General features: G+C 37.1%; 1 protein-coding gene across 1 annotated transcript in view; it reads right to left on the bottom strand.

Annotated features, from left to right (window-relative positions):
• cemip (cell migration inducing hyaluronidase 1) overlaps nucleotides 1-17573 on the bottom strand; it is a 159744-nt gene extending 142171 nt beyond the window's left edge. The window contains exon 1 of the mRNA XM_028473612.1: nucleotides 17453-17573. The gene's annotated coding sequence lies outside the window, so the exon portion shown is untranslated. The remainder of the gene's footprint in view (nucleotides 1-17452) is intronic.
• Between the last annotated feature and the right edge of the window lie 214 nt (nucleotides 17574-17787).

The following is a 17787-nucleotide window of genomic DNA, read 5'->3' on the forward strand; positions in this document are numbered from 1 at the left end:
ATTTATGAGCGATAACCAGCATTAGTAGTAATGCATTACTGCAATATGATTACTTTTCCCAATCAACGAGTAAACTAAGTGAAGAAACAATAGTTAGATCACAGTTATTTTTCCGCAAGCAGACTGTGTTACTGCGTTACTAAATGAAACCTTCTCTGTACTGTCTGTTGGGCGTCTCAAGTTTTATATACGAATGGTGTACCGATCCGTCATTGATATCGGTCCGATATCAGCCAGAAAACAAATATCACATTTTATCGGATTGCATCTAAAATCTCCAAAATATATTACATTATATTTATTCAATTGTAGAATACTGTAGATATTATGTTGAAGATTAAAATGTATGTAACCAACTGGTTAATAATAAATGGCTCAGTTTTTCTCATACCTACTGTTGCTGACTATTGTTCTCTGTTTGAGTGACATCACTTGATCAAAGCCTTTTTTAACATTCCACACTACAAAATAAGTAATAAAAGTATGTATGATTCATGCTGATATCGGATCAATATCGGTATCGGTCAATACCAAAGGCTGCAATATCGGTACCGTATCGGAAGAGAAAAAGTTGTATCGGGACATCCCTATTATATACCATTGTAACCCAGTCTACCATCGTGGTCTCAAGCCCGACATCATTGGTAAACAACACACACAAAAAATGGAGCGTGAGAGAGAAAATGTCCACGCAGTGGGAAGTGACAACATTACTTTGAGTTGAACTCTGTAAAAGACGACAACAACATTAACATGCGCTGTGCACGAAATATTTGATCTACATTAAAGAATTCCACCTGGAATCTGAGTAAGCGCCCAGCAAACCTGCACAGGAATATAAAAGTGATAGAGAAAATCTCACATCAACATCAATTGAACAATTGAAAATAAAAAGATAAATACAAATTTAAAACATATATTCACAATTACATATACATGCATACATACACCTGTATACACCTGCAAATACCAACATACATATTACACGTGGATAGTAATCATGGTGAAAAGGCATACAGTAAAGTGAGAGAGGGCATAAAGTATTACATGTAATGTATGAGGCAGGGTTTGGGTCAATTACACTTTTCAGTTACAATTAGGGATGTAACGTTTCACTCAACTCCCGATACGATTCGATTCAAGATACATATGACTGAAAAATATTCCTTCATTTTTTTTGGGAGAAAAACTAGAAAATACTGTATTATTTTCCTTTTATTTTTCATTGTCAAAAGAATCCCTTGATAAACTATTCAAAACAATGCAATTTAACTAAAAATAAATCTTGAATGAAATAAAAAAAGGAATAATACAAATGAAAAAGAAGCCTATTAATTTAAATTCTGGTTCTATAGTAAACAATGAAAAACTGCATAATAGTTATTTTTCTTTTTAAAAGTCTTAACAATTGGACTTAAAAAAAAAATGTCATTGCACTGATTTACGTCAGATATTTGTTTGGACCAGCACAGGGCGCTGGTAACCCAGTGGTCGGTTGGCATGCAGAAATTCTTGCAGTGAAGAAGAGCTGCTATGCTAGCAGACAGAGCTAATAGAAAAACGTGACTTTTACAGATATTCACGTAATATTGCAGATATTCTTTCGGTGCTAAAGGGGTAAGGAATCATTTATTAACATGTTTAAGTGTAGAAGACGGCCAGAAAGAAAGTAGTAGCAGATTCTGCCCGCCGGTACACTGCTGGACAAGAGAAGGGATAAATATATAGTACTGCAATTCAATTTTCAAAGAATCGATGTCAATCGATACTTTGAAAATACTTTTGATACCTATGAATCGATTTTTAACTGACTTACGATTAATCGTTACATCCTTAGTTACAATTAAGTTTTCAATTACCCATGTTCAATTACCATGAAATTACGATTACAGTGACCAGTATTTTTCCAATTGGAATTAAATTACAACTATTTTTTATCTTCAGAAAGTCAATTACAATTCTCAAATACGAAAGTTCAATTACAACTAATCACAATTACCGAGCCTGAAATAAAACAACCCAATAAAAGTTAACCTTCCTCTTGTGTTAGCGTTCTGCTAGCATCTCTTATGATAATCAGCTGTAAAATACACTAAAAACGTTCCTATTGATTTGTTACCTTGCTACGTTTCCCAATCGATGAAAATATAGTTTTTAATATTTATGGTGTGGGCGTCTAAGCCTGTTTTGTGTCAGTAAACCCTTTGATTTAAATTTTTGTTAGATGGTAAAATGTGGGAAAGCTTGATATGAAAAAATAAATAATAATTGTAAACTACATATGTGCAGAACTGTAACATGGTTCCCCAGTTTTGCATTCAATTATAATTGATAATTTTTATAATTATAGAAAGTCAATTATCTAAACTCAATTATAATTTAATTACGATTATGACCGCAACAGATTTTTTAAATTACGATTGCAATAATAATTACGCCATGATTGCAATTAATTATCAATAATGCAATAATTACAATTATAATTGACCCCAAGGATTCATAAATAGATGAGATGTTTTTTAACTGCCTTTTAAAGAGTGAGTAGGAGGATATGGATCTTATTTGTGGAGGTAAACAATTCCAGAGCAGAGCGCTAGGATATGTTAAATTAATGATGTGATGTACGGGCAAAGGGTAGATATAGTGAATAGTTATTGTCATTACTGACTTACAAAAATGTTTAAAACATTTAAAAAGGGACTGAAACATCTTGCTTACTATAAATAAAGTTGTGTATAAACAAATATGTCTGATAAATGTTTATCTTGTGAATCGATAAAACCACATAACTGGTAAAAAGTGAAGCTGACGGAGCAAATTTGTTTGAATGTGAAATTGATCTTAAAAACATTTTCTGAATAACATAATTTCTTGAGATGGGTGGGATATGAGGCTGTGCAGACCATATTACATGACATGAAGTGTCTACAGTTCCAGACCCGGACTCAGACAAACTATTGTTCCGGTGTAGTGAAAAATATTCCTACGTGTGAAAGCCTATGCACTAGGGGTGGGAACGATACGATACGCTACGTGATACAAAGCTCACGATAACGATTATCTCACGATATGACGATACTGTGATTATCAATATATTGGTCAGAAATCAATCTACGATAATCTATGACATAACAAAAAAGACAATAAATTGAAAAAGTGTCCTATGAACAGTGACACTATTCTACTGCAACATGTCTGTAAATAAGTGTCAACATACCAATGTAAACAAATAAGTGTCTCCAATAGTGCTTTCTGTAAACAAAAAATAGGGTCTTTCTTACCAGTGACACCATTATAGAGCAATATTCCAGTAAACAATATATTGGTTCCTTCAACAAACAGTGACAAAATTTCTGTGAAGACGTACCTGCACATTTTAGTGAAAAAGCAGAAAAAGTTTTGAAAAAAAAAAAAAAATCAAAAAAAATCGATACTTAGTGGGACCATATCAATAATCGATCGTGCGGAAAGATATCGTGTCTACCGTGGGAAACTTTCACGGTAGGTTTATTCTACACTACACCGGCACATGCGCAGTTCCATCACTGCCGGATCTTTTCCATATAAGCGTAATGTGCCTGTGTTAACACCGTGTTAGGATAGCTAAGTGGTCTAAGGCGCTAGACTAAAAGATGTTTCTTTCCGCTGACGTGGGTTTGAATCCCACTTCTGACATGTTTTATTTTCTCATTTTAACATATTTAACACGTGAAATTTGACTTTTAAAAATACATATACGTAAAAAAAGAAACATTTAGGGTATTTCCTGGGTTAGGACTAAAATAAAACTGCATGAAACTATAGCTAGGACACGGGTCCAGTAGTGACAGTGATGGAATTACCGGCATTCGGCTTACTGCGCCAGAACTATAGTCAGGATTGTCTGAGGTCCGGGTCCGGACCAATAGCAACAGCCTACAATATAACAGGTAAGGAAATAAAAAGCTAAAGCTAAATACATTTTTAAAAATGTCATTAATCACTCTTTTTTTGCACTCAAAACTGCGCAGAACCATTCTCATTTCAAGAGTTCCCAGTATACCCATAATAGTGATGCACAGACTATAATAAGAAGATGGCAGACTGCTGAGCTTCGTTGGCATTAATTTTAGTTAAAATAAAAACAGTGAATGGAAAACAAAAGCCCAGTTGTCTGTAAACTGTGCGTGTGGTGATGACTGGAGCTTATGCAGCCTCCACTACCAATCATTGCTAAACATGTAGCAGCTAGCACAGACAGCTAGCACGGACACACGGACAGTGCTAGCTGATACATGCTGTGAGCACACTGTCTCCAATCCACACTGGACAAGGTGACAGGGTTCAGAGCCAAAATGAATAAGTCCATGACTGACAAATGACCAAAGATAGAGAGAAAAAGCAACACGTTCAATAATTGTATTGCTCACAAAAGTGATCTTACTGTTTATGATGGGCTAACTTTATAGCACTACATATGGGCCTGATGTTTGATTTCATTTTTATTTTCTATTATTTGGAGATTGGCTAAAGTACACATCAATATTCCCCTGATGGTCTAAACTAAAGCTGTCAGCAGCCCTTGGGACTAGTCTCTCATACAATTCAACTTTATTAATATACCGCAAAATACAACAAAGTCATCTCAAAGCGCTGAACAAAATATAAAGTCCATAGTAAAAAAGAAAGAACCCAACAAGATCCACATGAACAAGCATACAGAGGAATGGAAATGTCTACGCTTGCATTTGTTCTAGTCTGTTAAAAACAATAACTTTCTTTATAAAGCCACTTTGTTATATATTAACCTTTTGATCTGCCACAATAATGTGATTTAAATGGAAATACCTCAAGTTGAGGGCTTTTCTCAGCAAATTTTAGGTGAGATTAAAAATATGTATTAATTAGAATAATGAATTATAGAGCATAATTAATTAATCGCTCAACTTTTTTTAATCTCTTGACTAGCGGTGAGTATTGGCAAGGATTTTTGCAATACGATATTATCACGGTATCACAATATATTGCAATATTCTACCCAGTTATTATCAAAAATAAACAGAGATGAAAAATCAAGTTGCTTTATATGGTCGACAGAAGATATTGATCATTCAGAGGACAAATTAAGTAAAAACTATTTGTTTCAAAACAACTTATTTATTAATATTATATCTACGGCGCCATCTACCGGAGAGGAGGTGCGGAAGTGGCACAATTTTCAAGGTTTTTATGTAGGAACAGGAGCTGGTCAACACACCCAGTAGTGAGGCTGCTCCACTGAGAAGTGACAATGTCTCCAGCAGTAGAAAACACACCTCCATGAAAATGTGAAAAATACAATAAGAAAATATTGATTAAATATCAGGGCAAATTAAAAAAAATTTAAATTGATTTAAAAAAAAATTAAAAATCGATTTAAAATCCCCCCCCCAAAAAAAAGAAATATCGTTAAATCCATTTTTTTTCCACACCCCTGCTGTTGACAGCACTAGAAATGAGAACATATTCAGTAAAGATGTAATACCTAAACCTACCGTGCCTGCCTTTTTGGTTGATGCTTTGATAAAACAAGAACAAGAATCTATGGACCTTGTTGTGTCACCAACAATATTGGAATCTCAGTGAAGGATTGTCATAAAGACCGTTTTATCAGTACGAGCTCTTTACCTGTTTTTGTTTTGACTAAAAATAATATTTGGAGGTGGGTGTAATGCAGTGAAACATTCAGCATCCTCAGTGAGCATGCACGGCAGATGCTTTAATATACTCCAGCCCTACAGCATTAAGCTTTTTATGTAAAAGAAAACAGTCACAGCCATGTGTTCCTACACTATGTGTGGTGTCAGGCTGCCTTGAAGGTACCTATTCATAGTCGAGCTGCAGAGAAAATGATAGCTGTTGTTCAGCAACGGTTAGGCAGATTTAGGCAAACTTAGGCATTTCTGAGCAAATGGGAAATGGACTTGATTTATATAGTGTTTTTATGAGTAAGAAGTTCCAAAGAGTACTGAAATATCCTACTCAAGTAGAAGTACTGTTATTTGATTGAAATTGTACTCATAAAAACTCAAGTACAAGTAAAAAGTAGCTCAAATAAATAATACTCAAAATAAAAGTTACTACTTACTTTCACCCCCCATTGCATAAAGTAAACATCTCATGTATAAACTTAAAAAGGAAGAGACCAAGTCTTGCCCAATTGGAACTTAATCTATTTTCCTCAAAGGCATCTGTATAAAATAAAAGGTTTGTCATAATGTACAATTATTTTTTTAATAAAACAACACCAATGCATTCACTTCAAAATAATACAATTCTCAGGCTCTAAGTACAACTACATTTATGAACTCCATCACAGTGCCATGCCAAATGTGCCATGTGGGTAACAACATAACCCAAGAAAGTGACTGGGCTTTGACCAGAAATGACACAACTTAGAACATATGGATTATGTTCAATGTTCCTTCATGAAGAGACTGTGAAATGAAAATAAAAAAATAATCACAAAAAATAATAACTTAGTAACGGTTTGGTGTAGAAATGTAATGAATTACTTTATTTCTTTTAAAATTAAAACTTTTAATTAAGTACAAGTAAAATTACTGACTTCCGAATATACTTAAAAAATTACAAGTACCCATAAAAGCAACTCAGTTACAGTAACGTGTTCATTCACACACCAATGGAACAGAGCGAGGTACTCATGGACCATTTAGACCAACTTAGTTCAGTGTCTTACCCAAGAACACTTCAACACAGGGCTGGGCGGTATACCGGTTCATACCGAATACCGGTATATATTTTCATTATATGAATTTTTAATATACCGCCGTACTGGTGTATTTCACTACTCAACTTTCGGGACGCTACGCTGCGCTGCGTTTCAAACCGAACCCTTTTCAACATTGCACTTCTTAATAGGAAGGTAACCAGTAGCGCTCTGGCGTTAGTTACGGTGTAAATCATACGTGTAAATGGATAATATAGACACAATTGAAAGATCTGAAGCTGCATGTGAGCATGTGCCTGCGTGCGCATGCCTCTGCTACAGGAGAACAACGCTCACGAAAACGGCGGCACGGTTAGCTTAGCATGTCGGCAGTAATACACATAAATAGGAGAGCAAAGGATCGCAATTTGTAATTCCTATAATGATTAAATAAGTCCTGGTGGAGCTGCAAACAAAACGCTACCTTATTCACCATAACAAACCACCACACCACTGAGTATGCAGCATTTAAAGATTAAGCTAATGCTAAAGCTAAGCTAGCGCGGTAAAGAGCCATTGGGCTGCTGTTACAAACTTGTATTATTTACTACTAGTGTGGAATTATTCAACAATATTCACTCATCATGACAGTAAAATAGACCATCCTCAGTCAATCTACTGCAGTAATTCATCTCTCAACCAGTAGAAAATGCTGTAAACACCTGATTATGCATGAAAAAAAATGTACTGTCATATACCGTGAAACCGTTAGAATTTAGAGAAATACCGCCTAGCCCTACTTCAACACAGACACACTTGGAATCAAACCTGCAACCTTTCGATCAGAAGACAACTCCTCTCCAACCTCAGGTAGTAAAGCGTAGGAAGATGGAAAAAAGGCGGCGTTATAATGTGATTTTTACATTCTTGAGGCTTGAATTCACATTTTCTGGAACAAGGGACGTTACTCAATTAACAAGAGACAACTCTGTGGTACATGTTTCTATTTCACTATACAAAGTCTACAATGGCCAAACATATAATCCATAACTAGGAAAATAATACATTTTGCCGGACAATATATTATCCCAGAAATGATTGCAGATAAACTATAATATTTGTCAACAAATAAGTACGTTTTTAATGTTTAATTCTTGTCAACAAATAGGTAAGCTTACCCTGTACGCCCTCGCCGTACTCACACCTACTGGCTCAGGCAGCCATCGCAAGTTCATTTTCATTTACCGTGCGATTAATGGATTTATTGATGGTCGTCCCAGACCTCCCCACAACTATTTCATAATGGAACATCCTCTATGTCACAGAGCTAATTAGCACATGGAAAAGTCGTCTGTAGCTTCACTAATTGACTAAATGAGTCACCTGAGTGCAAGACGGCAGCTGTTAGCGTTTAGAGAAGCTGCCAAAAACTCAGTCATAAAAACACAAATACACAAAATGCTGGTAAATGTTTTACCAATAATTTATTTTCTCCATAAGTGAAAAACTGATGTTTAAAAAATGAAATGTTTTCATTGACCCCATTGTTCACATGAGAGAAAAACTTTTAACAGTTCAGTTTTTGGGACAAAATTCTGATATTCTTTAAACATTGCTGAACATAAAAATGTCTTTAATTGGCAAGTATATGTTTACCTTACCATGTCAAACATGTTAATGCACTGTAGGCTCAATTTATGATAAATCACAAATATTTTTATAGGACAGTCTGAAGATGAATTGTAACAAGTCTGGTTTCAATTGGGTTCAATAAGTTTTACAGTTTTTGAAAAAGACAAAGTGACTTCATCATTGCAATATGTTTAATTGTAGAACAGTTTCTTTAGTATCGCTGCTACATTTTGGTGAAAGTTCCAAATCTGTAGTGCATATGATAAATAGATTTGTTGTGAATTTAAACTTTGGAGACTTGTTGTAGCGCCACCTTTAGGACCATTGGCCTGTTTTTGCAGCTAGACTAATCTGGCATGGGACTGGACCTTTGTGCAACATTTGGTGATTGTTTTTACATGGAAAGTACAATTTCCTCATAAGAAAAAGAAAAACAGAAGCGCACGCAGGATAACAATAGGTTCCTGGCAGCTCATGATGTCTGACTCCTAATTATAGTGTACTTGAAATACATCTGGCATGTAAAAACAATTAGGGAAACTAAATGTGAGGTATTGGTGGCACATTGATCAGCAGTCTTTCTGAATTTAGATTGACTTGAATGTCAGAGTTGCTTCAAAGTATGTGAGGTTTAGGTGCAGAGAAAGCTTTAAATGTGATCCCTGTAACAACCTGTGGTGCTAATTACAGTGAACCCTCCTAAGTCAACTGGGATAAGCTCCATTACCTACTAATCAAGACATGGCGAATGGGTGGACAGATGTCGAAACGGCCAGAAAATGTGAAGAGATAACTGTTATATAATACTGTAAATATAATGTAATAATGTAACCATTGGCTCATGGGCTTGGCTTTGTCCATTCCAATTAGTACAAGTTTGATAAAGTTGAATTCTCCACATTTATTAAAGGCAGCTTTGTTTTGTCTGTTGTTGATACATGAGAACTAGACTGAAGATCAGTTCTGACAGTTATAATGGGATATAGAGCTGGGCTATGGACCATAATTCATATGTTCATAATTTTTCTCAAAATGCCGATATACAGTACATATGGCGATATATTTGCCCCCCAAACATAACAAACACAAAGGAAATATACAAACGTGCACTGTTGCACTATGTAGCATTTGCACTGCTGTACCTTTGCACTGTATGTAGATACTGTATGTACAGTATGTGCTTTCAATTTACTAAGATTTAATTGTTTTTTTTTTTTTTATGTGTCGTAACACTATTCCAAGCTGATACAATTTGGTTGTATGACAATAAAATCTATCTAATCTAATATGAATCTCAATATTTTTAATTCAAATAAAGTCTGACCAGAAATACAATTCTGGGTCAGTTATTGATGCAAAATGTCACACAGGCACATTTATTAACAAACAGCTGCACAATATGGTCCATTTTTGGCATTCTCTCCTGTAAGGACAGCACGTGTGAGTGAGTTCTGTAGTGTGGCTTGTTTATTATTTATTTACTCATTTATTTCGAGCAATTTAATACAAACAGAAAAAGCTTCAGTGGTATACGTACATACATTTTCCATTTGTAGCCTACATGACTAATGACATGATTAATGTATTAACATAAATATTTGTAGATAAAATAAATAAATACACTGCTCAAAAGGGAGTGTGATGAAGTAGCACTTATTATTTTCCACCCCCCATTAGGGGATGGTCTGGTTTAGGGGTCGGATGCACTCAGAAATCCATCTAACTGTACTTTTCATGTTGTTCAGAGAAGTAGCAAAAGCAGCGACTCCTAAAACATGTATTTTATTACAAAATAAGCTATAAAAACACATGTATCTTGATCTGAGCGATATTGTCATTTTCTATATCGCCAAAATAAAAAAACATGATATATCTTGAATCTTGATAAATTGCCCAGCCCTAGTGGGAACACATCTGTGCTGTGATCAGGATAGACAAACTTTCAGAAGGGAAAACAAGAGACGAAGACGTACAATTTACACAACACAAATGTAAAGCCATATACAGCATGACAACTCTACAGCTAAAGACATTGATTTTCATTATTTCAGAGTTTTAGTTCCCATGGTGTTATTTATCAGATGGAGACGTTGCTCATTTCTCATTCATTTAATTAAGATTAAAAACAGTGGCGTAAAAACCGATGATCCAACAACTGTGGAACATCGCCGTCAGGAATAAGTTTCTAACTGTGCAAATGGTGCATAAGTGTCACTTTTTAATCTTTCCTCTGTTCCAGTTAGCCAAGTTAGCAAAGTACTGAGAGCATCTATTCTTTCAACCAAACAGATACACAGTCTGCAAAGGTGGTCGATTCAATTACTGCGTATCACAGAGTGGATAAACAGGAGCTCCGTTGGGTGTAGACTGCACTACACCCTGTTCTCAGGCTTTGATCTAAATTAGACTTCTGGGATCAAAACAAAGCCTGCTCTGGTGTGTGTGTGGTTGGATGGAGACATTTTAATGCCAGCTTTTCAGTGGTTATCGCAGCCCAGCTCAGACTCACTGTGGAGGCATGCGCACTGAGTGTGAGTGTGTCTTCATTTAACCTTTTCAAGTTTGTTCACAAAAAAGAAAAAAAAAAGATCTGCACACAAAGCACGAGCTGCTGTCAGAGCCAAGGATGAATAACGACTCAGTTATTACTGTGAGCTCCATGTTGCTGCTTCCTTTTCATAATCAGCTCCACGCGTTGGATGGAGGAAAGTCTGGAGTCAGGTTGACCCAGCTTCTGATGCAGAGAGAGGATGCTATTTCACAAACTATTAGGAAGTGGGCAGGTGTCAACAGAAAAACATATAATACATTAACATTCTCTTCTACAAACTTGGAGTGACTAGTTTCCAAAGAAGAAATGAGTGTAGTTAAAGAGCTGCGTGGAGCTCACCAGCCTGACTCCAGCACACAGTTATATTTTTCTCTGCTGGTTGAGACCAGAGAGTTGTGGTTTCCTCATGTAAGCTGTGGCCTTTGGCCGAGGGCCTAGACATCCACGCTGACACTTTCTCACAATCTATCCATCACTGCACGTGTGTGTGTGTGTGTGTGTGTGTGTGTGTGTGTGTGTGTGTGTGTGTGTGTGTGTGTGTGTGTGTGTGTGTTAAAATCTCAAAGCCTGCAGAATTGATGCTTTCTCTTGGCCAGATAGATGTGCCCCTCACTTTGGAAAACATACATTTTAGGAGATGCTAAATGTTCAAGGTTTGCCTGTGTGTAGCAAAGTTTTTAACAATAGGTTTAACTGTAGCTTTTTTCTAAAGTATGATGACACGTGAACTGTTAAATAGTATTCACAATGGGCCCTATTCTCTGATCTGGATTAAAGCGCGATCCAAGTTCCTGACACGCCCACCACGTGTAAATAGACCAAAAGTGCGTAATCTGTCAATGAAGGCGGTCTGAAGCCAAAGAGGCGGACCGGGCCGTGATGTCATTTTTTTTGGGGCTGTCTAGAAATAACGGAACATGGAGTTTACCCAACGCTTGTAAATATCATTGAAATCTGCAAACTCTTAATTTGAAAGGTCTTCATTGAAGAACAATGTAACAGGTTGATTTGATCAGATTATTGTGAGAATCGGCCGCATTTTCATGTCCGAACCACAGTTCAAATCTCTCTTTTCCCCTGATACTATCGACAGATTAACGTTTGCTTGTCTGGAAAGCCTGATTTTTTATTAACTTCTTACATCCTTGCATTCAGAAATGATCATTAGTCGTCATCATCTTTCATCAATGTTTCACTTGTTATTTGCTTTGTAGTGGATCAAACTGTGGCTTTACATTGTACACTGTGTTAAAAATCAGTCTTTTCTGACCTAAACGTGAGGATGAATGCGGCCCATAAGCAGTATTTTAGGTAAATAATCCTTTTGCACAGTGTACACCATTTTCAATGAAACTATTGGGAAAAAAAACATTATCATTCAAGGTCACACAACAAACTGAACCATCAGCACAAGAACAGGCACTGAGCACAAAAGCCAAAAAGCCAGGGTCAAAAAGACAACAGAAAGATACAAAAATTACACATATTGACTCCAAAAAACATACATTACAGAGAAATACACCAAACAAAAAAAATATATAAAAATGAGTAAAAAAAACAACACATTAATCATGCGCATGTCTCATAGAATTAAACCAGAGAAATTGCACACGCTATATTACTTTGCACCTGCAAATATACCCCTTTATAATGCTACAGAGTATGTTGTTAATGTAATACTAGGAATTTTCCATTCAATGAATTTAATTTTAAAGAAGAATTGTATCAGGATATACTGTATATCATTATCTATGTTTTAAATCTACCTATATCAAGTTCTAAAGTGTTCTCCTCCTCGCACAGCACTAGTGGTGGTTAACAAACACCAGGAGATGTGGTGATACTAACTGACTGCAACATCAGGAACACAGAACACTAGAACATGTAACACTACTAAGGGCTCAAAGAATAATTTCAGCAGATATGGAAGGTTAAAGCCTACGTGGTCCTTGTGGTAACAGCCGTAACCCCCAAACTGGGAGAGTTGTTCCAACAGATTTACTTAATAATACACCAATATTGTTGGATTTTTTTTGCATAGCTAAATTTAATACAATATTTATGTATAAAGTATTTTAATAAAACCACAAGTGTTATTTTAAAATGACTTCCTCTCATATGATAATCCTCACTCAGTATTTACAACAAAAGATCTCCAGCCACTGAAAAACACATGTGCTGACGCTGCTTTGTTTACATCAGTCAACACAGCTGCAGACTCAGACACAACATGAGAATGTGGATCAGAACCAGCTGAGCCTCTGACAGCTAAGTATGAGCCATCAGCTGGGACCAGTCGTCAGCCGACCTTCAGGAGAAGTGATAAACCCAGCTACGGAAAAATGAGAGGGCAACGCTCAATTACAGACTGGCACATCTACAGGATGTGACTAAAGATCCCTTTTAAAGGCCTGGAGCCAACATCTTATTCTTTTTTTTGGCAAACGGATGAAATCCCTTCAGAATATTATACAATTTCTGACATCCTTTTGCCGGTTTGTGCAGTTAACAGCACAACAACTCTTTGTCATTCACTTTTACAGCTCGATGTTACCAGTAAACAATGGGAAATGTGCCAGTTTCTGCCATTTTCACAAGAACCCTTCTATGCACGTTTCCTTATAAGAATGTCATCTCCCAGTGGCCATGGTTACGTGAAGTTTTTAAATTTGAAATTAATTATTCAGAATTCAATAATTCGGAATTAAAGTATTTGCTTTGCGTTTAAGCGGAAACAGTAATTCAGAATTGAGGTTTAATTGGAAAACACGTTTATTCGCCTTTATTCAAATCTGCTTTAGGTGTGGAGGTTGGGAAGGGTTCTGATTGGACGGGGCAAACATCTATTGATTAAAAACACATAAACCTTTTCTTTTCAGCTAAAACATAGAATAAACATAATAAAAACTGTTTTCACTTTTATTTTAATTGTTTTAAAGCAGCAGCTGGACAATAACACGCTGTTTCACATTGGTACGCTGCGCAGGAGAAAGAGATAGAAGATGTACTTTGATGGGCAGGGCAGCACTGTCAGTGCCCGTATTCACAAAGCATCCTAAGGCTAAAAGTAGCTCTTAGTGATGTCACTTTTAGAAAAATCTTAGAATTCCTCGAATTTTAGGATTTTTCATTCACAGCCTTGTATTGCTGTGCGATTTGTTCGCTCCCTTGCTCGTGCGCCGTAATCTCCGCCCTCGCTTTGATTGCAGCAGGTAACAGTGCTTCACACTGGTATCTTGTGTCACACAGGTGAGTGAACAATGCATTGATTAGCAGGGCTAGCAATCACAGTAATCACTGACAGCTGTGTCTGCTCCACCGTTAATATCAAATACATAAAGTGGTAAAATTACCAATGTGCACAGTTAACTACAATAAGTAAATCAGTATAATAGTCGCCGCATTTTAAGCTGTGTACAAATTAATTTAATTTTTCTGAATATAAATTAATTTCATGATTACACATTTCTTAATGCAGTCCAAGTATGATTCGTTTATTTTATTCTCCATTCATTACTAGGAGCACAGAGCGCTTCTTATGTTTTACCCTCCGTTTATCTGTCAATCTGTTGATTTGAATGAAATTTTCAGGAAAATTGATAAATGGGACAAGGAACAAATTTTGGTGATGTTCTGGCTACCAAAATAATATATATATATATATATATATATATATATATATAGATATATCACATTAATTTTCCCATCCACACTGTGTAACTTGTGATGATGTCAAAGGTTCTCTCAGAGTCAACAGCTCAATGTTGACAGGTAGTCATAGTAATCCTGAGTTTACCATGTGACCATGACCGGAACGTGCTGGCTGAGCTTCAGCTGCTTGGTGGAGGTCTGTGCTCTCCGAGTGCTTTTCTAGTTAATTTTATGTTTTCTATTCTTCACATGACATTACGGAAGATGAATATTCCAATCAAAGTAGCAGCTCTGACAGACCGATTAAAACCTAAAAAAACACCATTACCCCCATTACTTTGCATTAACCCATCCCCCCAGCACTGGTTGCCAATAGCTGTTTAATAGGATTCACATCTACAATTAATACCTTTGCCTTCGATCGAAGCGTAGCATCATTTAAGAGAAGAACGACGCTCAAATTGCCTCTAACAGATGAGTTAACGTGTTCTCGTATCTTTTCACTCAATGCGTCACAGTGGCAGGGAAAAAACAATGGAGAACCGTCTTAAAGGAGTATTTTTGTCTTTAGAAAAGCAGTGAGGAGGAGAGAAAAGCGACTGAGTGACTCCCAGTGAGTATTGAATGTACTGTATATATGTGGATGATACCGTATAGTAATAAGGTAGCACTAATAGTCAATATGTTAGAAAAGCCAAATCATCTTCTATTGGTAAATGTGTTAAACAGAAGCCACAAAGTTCTGGACTTCTTTTCCTTTGGGTGTTAAAAGTAAATCAGTCAACCCAGGTCTGAAAAGGTGATCGAAGGATGAAATTAAATTGGCAGACTAAGGACTTTCATCCACCAAACTTCTAGAAAAGGTCATTTCATTCCGCTTCTCTTTGTCTCCGGCCACTTGTCAATTAAAAAGCCTCAGACATATTATTTGAAACCGCAGCTTTACTTCACAAGGCTCTGGGACCATGAGAAGTGCAGTATGTTATGAAACTGTCTGATTACTTTTTGAAGGTGTCACTCAAAGCAGATTTGTGAGCTCGTGCCAAAGCGACAGACTTTAACTGTAGTGACCTCTCACATTATGAATGACCTTTACACTCATGACAAGGTAAACACGTTATAAACCACGCTGGTATTATAGGGACACTTAGTGTTGGAATGGATGAGTCAACTAAAAAATACCCTGCCACTGACACTACCCAGTTAACAAAATAAAATACCTGTACAAACCGAAATGAAAACAACAGTCTGCAAACAGCACCTGAACACAGATCAGTCATATAATCAAAGCAGCTGCACATTCACAAGTAATGCAAACCTATTGTAAGAACCTTTTCTTTATGTCATACCCACCAACATACATGCATGTATTGGGTGCTAAATGTAAAGATTTCGAACACTTTTTCATACCCAACATATTTTGAACATTTGCTCACTTTCCTTCTATTTCAGACAAATTCAAGCAAAACAGAGTGTTGTCTATCCGTACGGTTGCCGTATCAATATACTGACATTCTATCCATACACAGCTCCCCTATTTGGCCAGTTTAGGTCCCGTGATAGGTCAATCATTGGTCAGTTTAGGTTGCGTGACTAAACCTAACCCTAAAAATTGTTGCGATATTGATTTATAACCTAACCCTAAGACGCTACGTACGTGTACTTCGGTAACCGTACCAATAGCACCGGGGGTTGTCCGTACGGCAACCGTACAAATAGATGCTTTCTTGTTAAAAATGTGTAGACATTAAAAATAAATCTAAATGCAAAAGATGATCGACAGACACTGACCTGCCCACTTTGTATGAATTCAAAACATTTAGCTTTACACTTGGCGACAGATTTAACATTTAGATTTAACATTTAGATTTATTTTTAAGAGTACATATTTTTAACAATGATATAGAACATGCTGTTTTCCATGAATTTCTGAGCTAAATGTGAGGAAAGTGAGTTTAATGTTGAAAATATTTTGGCTATGAAACAGTGTCTGAGTTTTTACATTCAGCACACCATAGGAATCAGGGTGAACACTTTATATGACGTTTTATACACAAGGCTGACATTAATTTGACATGACACCTGTCATTAGCATGAGTAAGGCTGCCGTTTGTTACCCTAACCCCACTAATGCCAACATAGCTCCAAAGGTGTCATGATTTAGTGAACGACACTTAATGGCAGCGTGCTGTCAGCCTTAAGTATAAAACTTCAACAAAAGCATCACGTGCTGTTGGTCTTTGGTGACCACATTTTGAAAAGAAAACCGTGTGAAGTTTGAAATGTTAATCATTGAAAATCAGTAATGAAGTGTGTAGATCAGGGTGAGGAGAGATTAAACTCTCATGATATCAACCACAGGCTTGATAAGCATCATCATCATCATCATCATCATCTGTGCAGATGTTCTGGCTTGTTGGAGGAAGTGTGGAGAAGTATCTGCAGGTGATGTGTGCAGTGGATTAGATGGAAAACGTCTACGTTTCCCTCCTTAAATCACAGCCTCGCGCTCACATTCAACCTCTGTCACGCTGTCCCGTGTCCATGTGCACGCGCGCTTAGTCCAGGTGCGCGCGCGCTGAGTCCAGCATCTTCACTTCATAACCAACTACAGCTGTGTCACTTTTACGCGCACATCCAAAGCCTGCGCGCGTGAGTCCACTTACCTTTGATGTCGCGGGACGATGTGCGTGAGATGAGTTTAGCACGCACACGCGCAGGAAAAAAAAAAAAAAAAAAAACAAAGAAAAAAAAAGCACGAGTGTGGGACGTATTTTATATATGTAAATATATACATATATATATATATATGTATGCACCATGTAAGCGCGTCACCTCCACCACATTAAACCTAACCCTGCACACCTGTGGCTCCTCACAGCAGAATGCATCACGCACGCACGCGCACACGCACACACGTTGACACCTACCTAGAAGCAGTGTCTGGTCAGAGCAGAGTCCGTGTGACGCTGTTATGGAGGCAGTCAGCTCTCTATGTAAGAGCCGGTGTGTCTGCAGCCATCTGATCTCACTGTGCAGCGCCGCCTCTATTTACTCCGGCTCCACCGAGGACACGCCCACTGCGCGCCGTCTACCTGCAGGAGTGTGTGCGTCGTGCACGTGCAACTGCATGGAATGATATTCCGTAATCCCTGATCCCAGGGAAGCACACACAGCGCATGGAATGCTGCTGCTGCTGCTGCTGCTGCCACAAACTACTGCTGAAGTGTCAGATCACATAGAAACACAACAGAAGCACAAGAAG

This window comes from Gouania willdenowi, chromosome 3 (genome assembly GCF_900634775.1).
Source record: "Gouania willdenowi chromosome 3, fGouWil2.1, whole genome shotgun sequence".
Lineage (NCBI taxonomy): Eukaryota > Metazoa > Chordata > Actinopteri > Blenniiformes > Gobiesocidae > Gouania > Gouania willdenowi.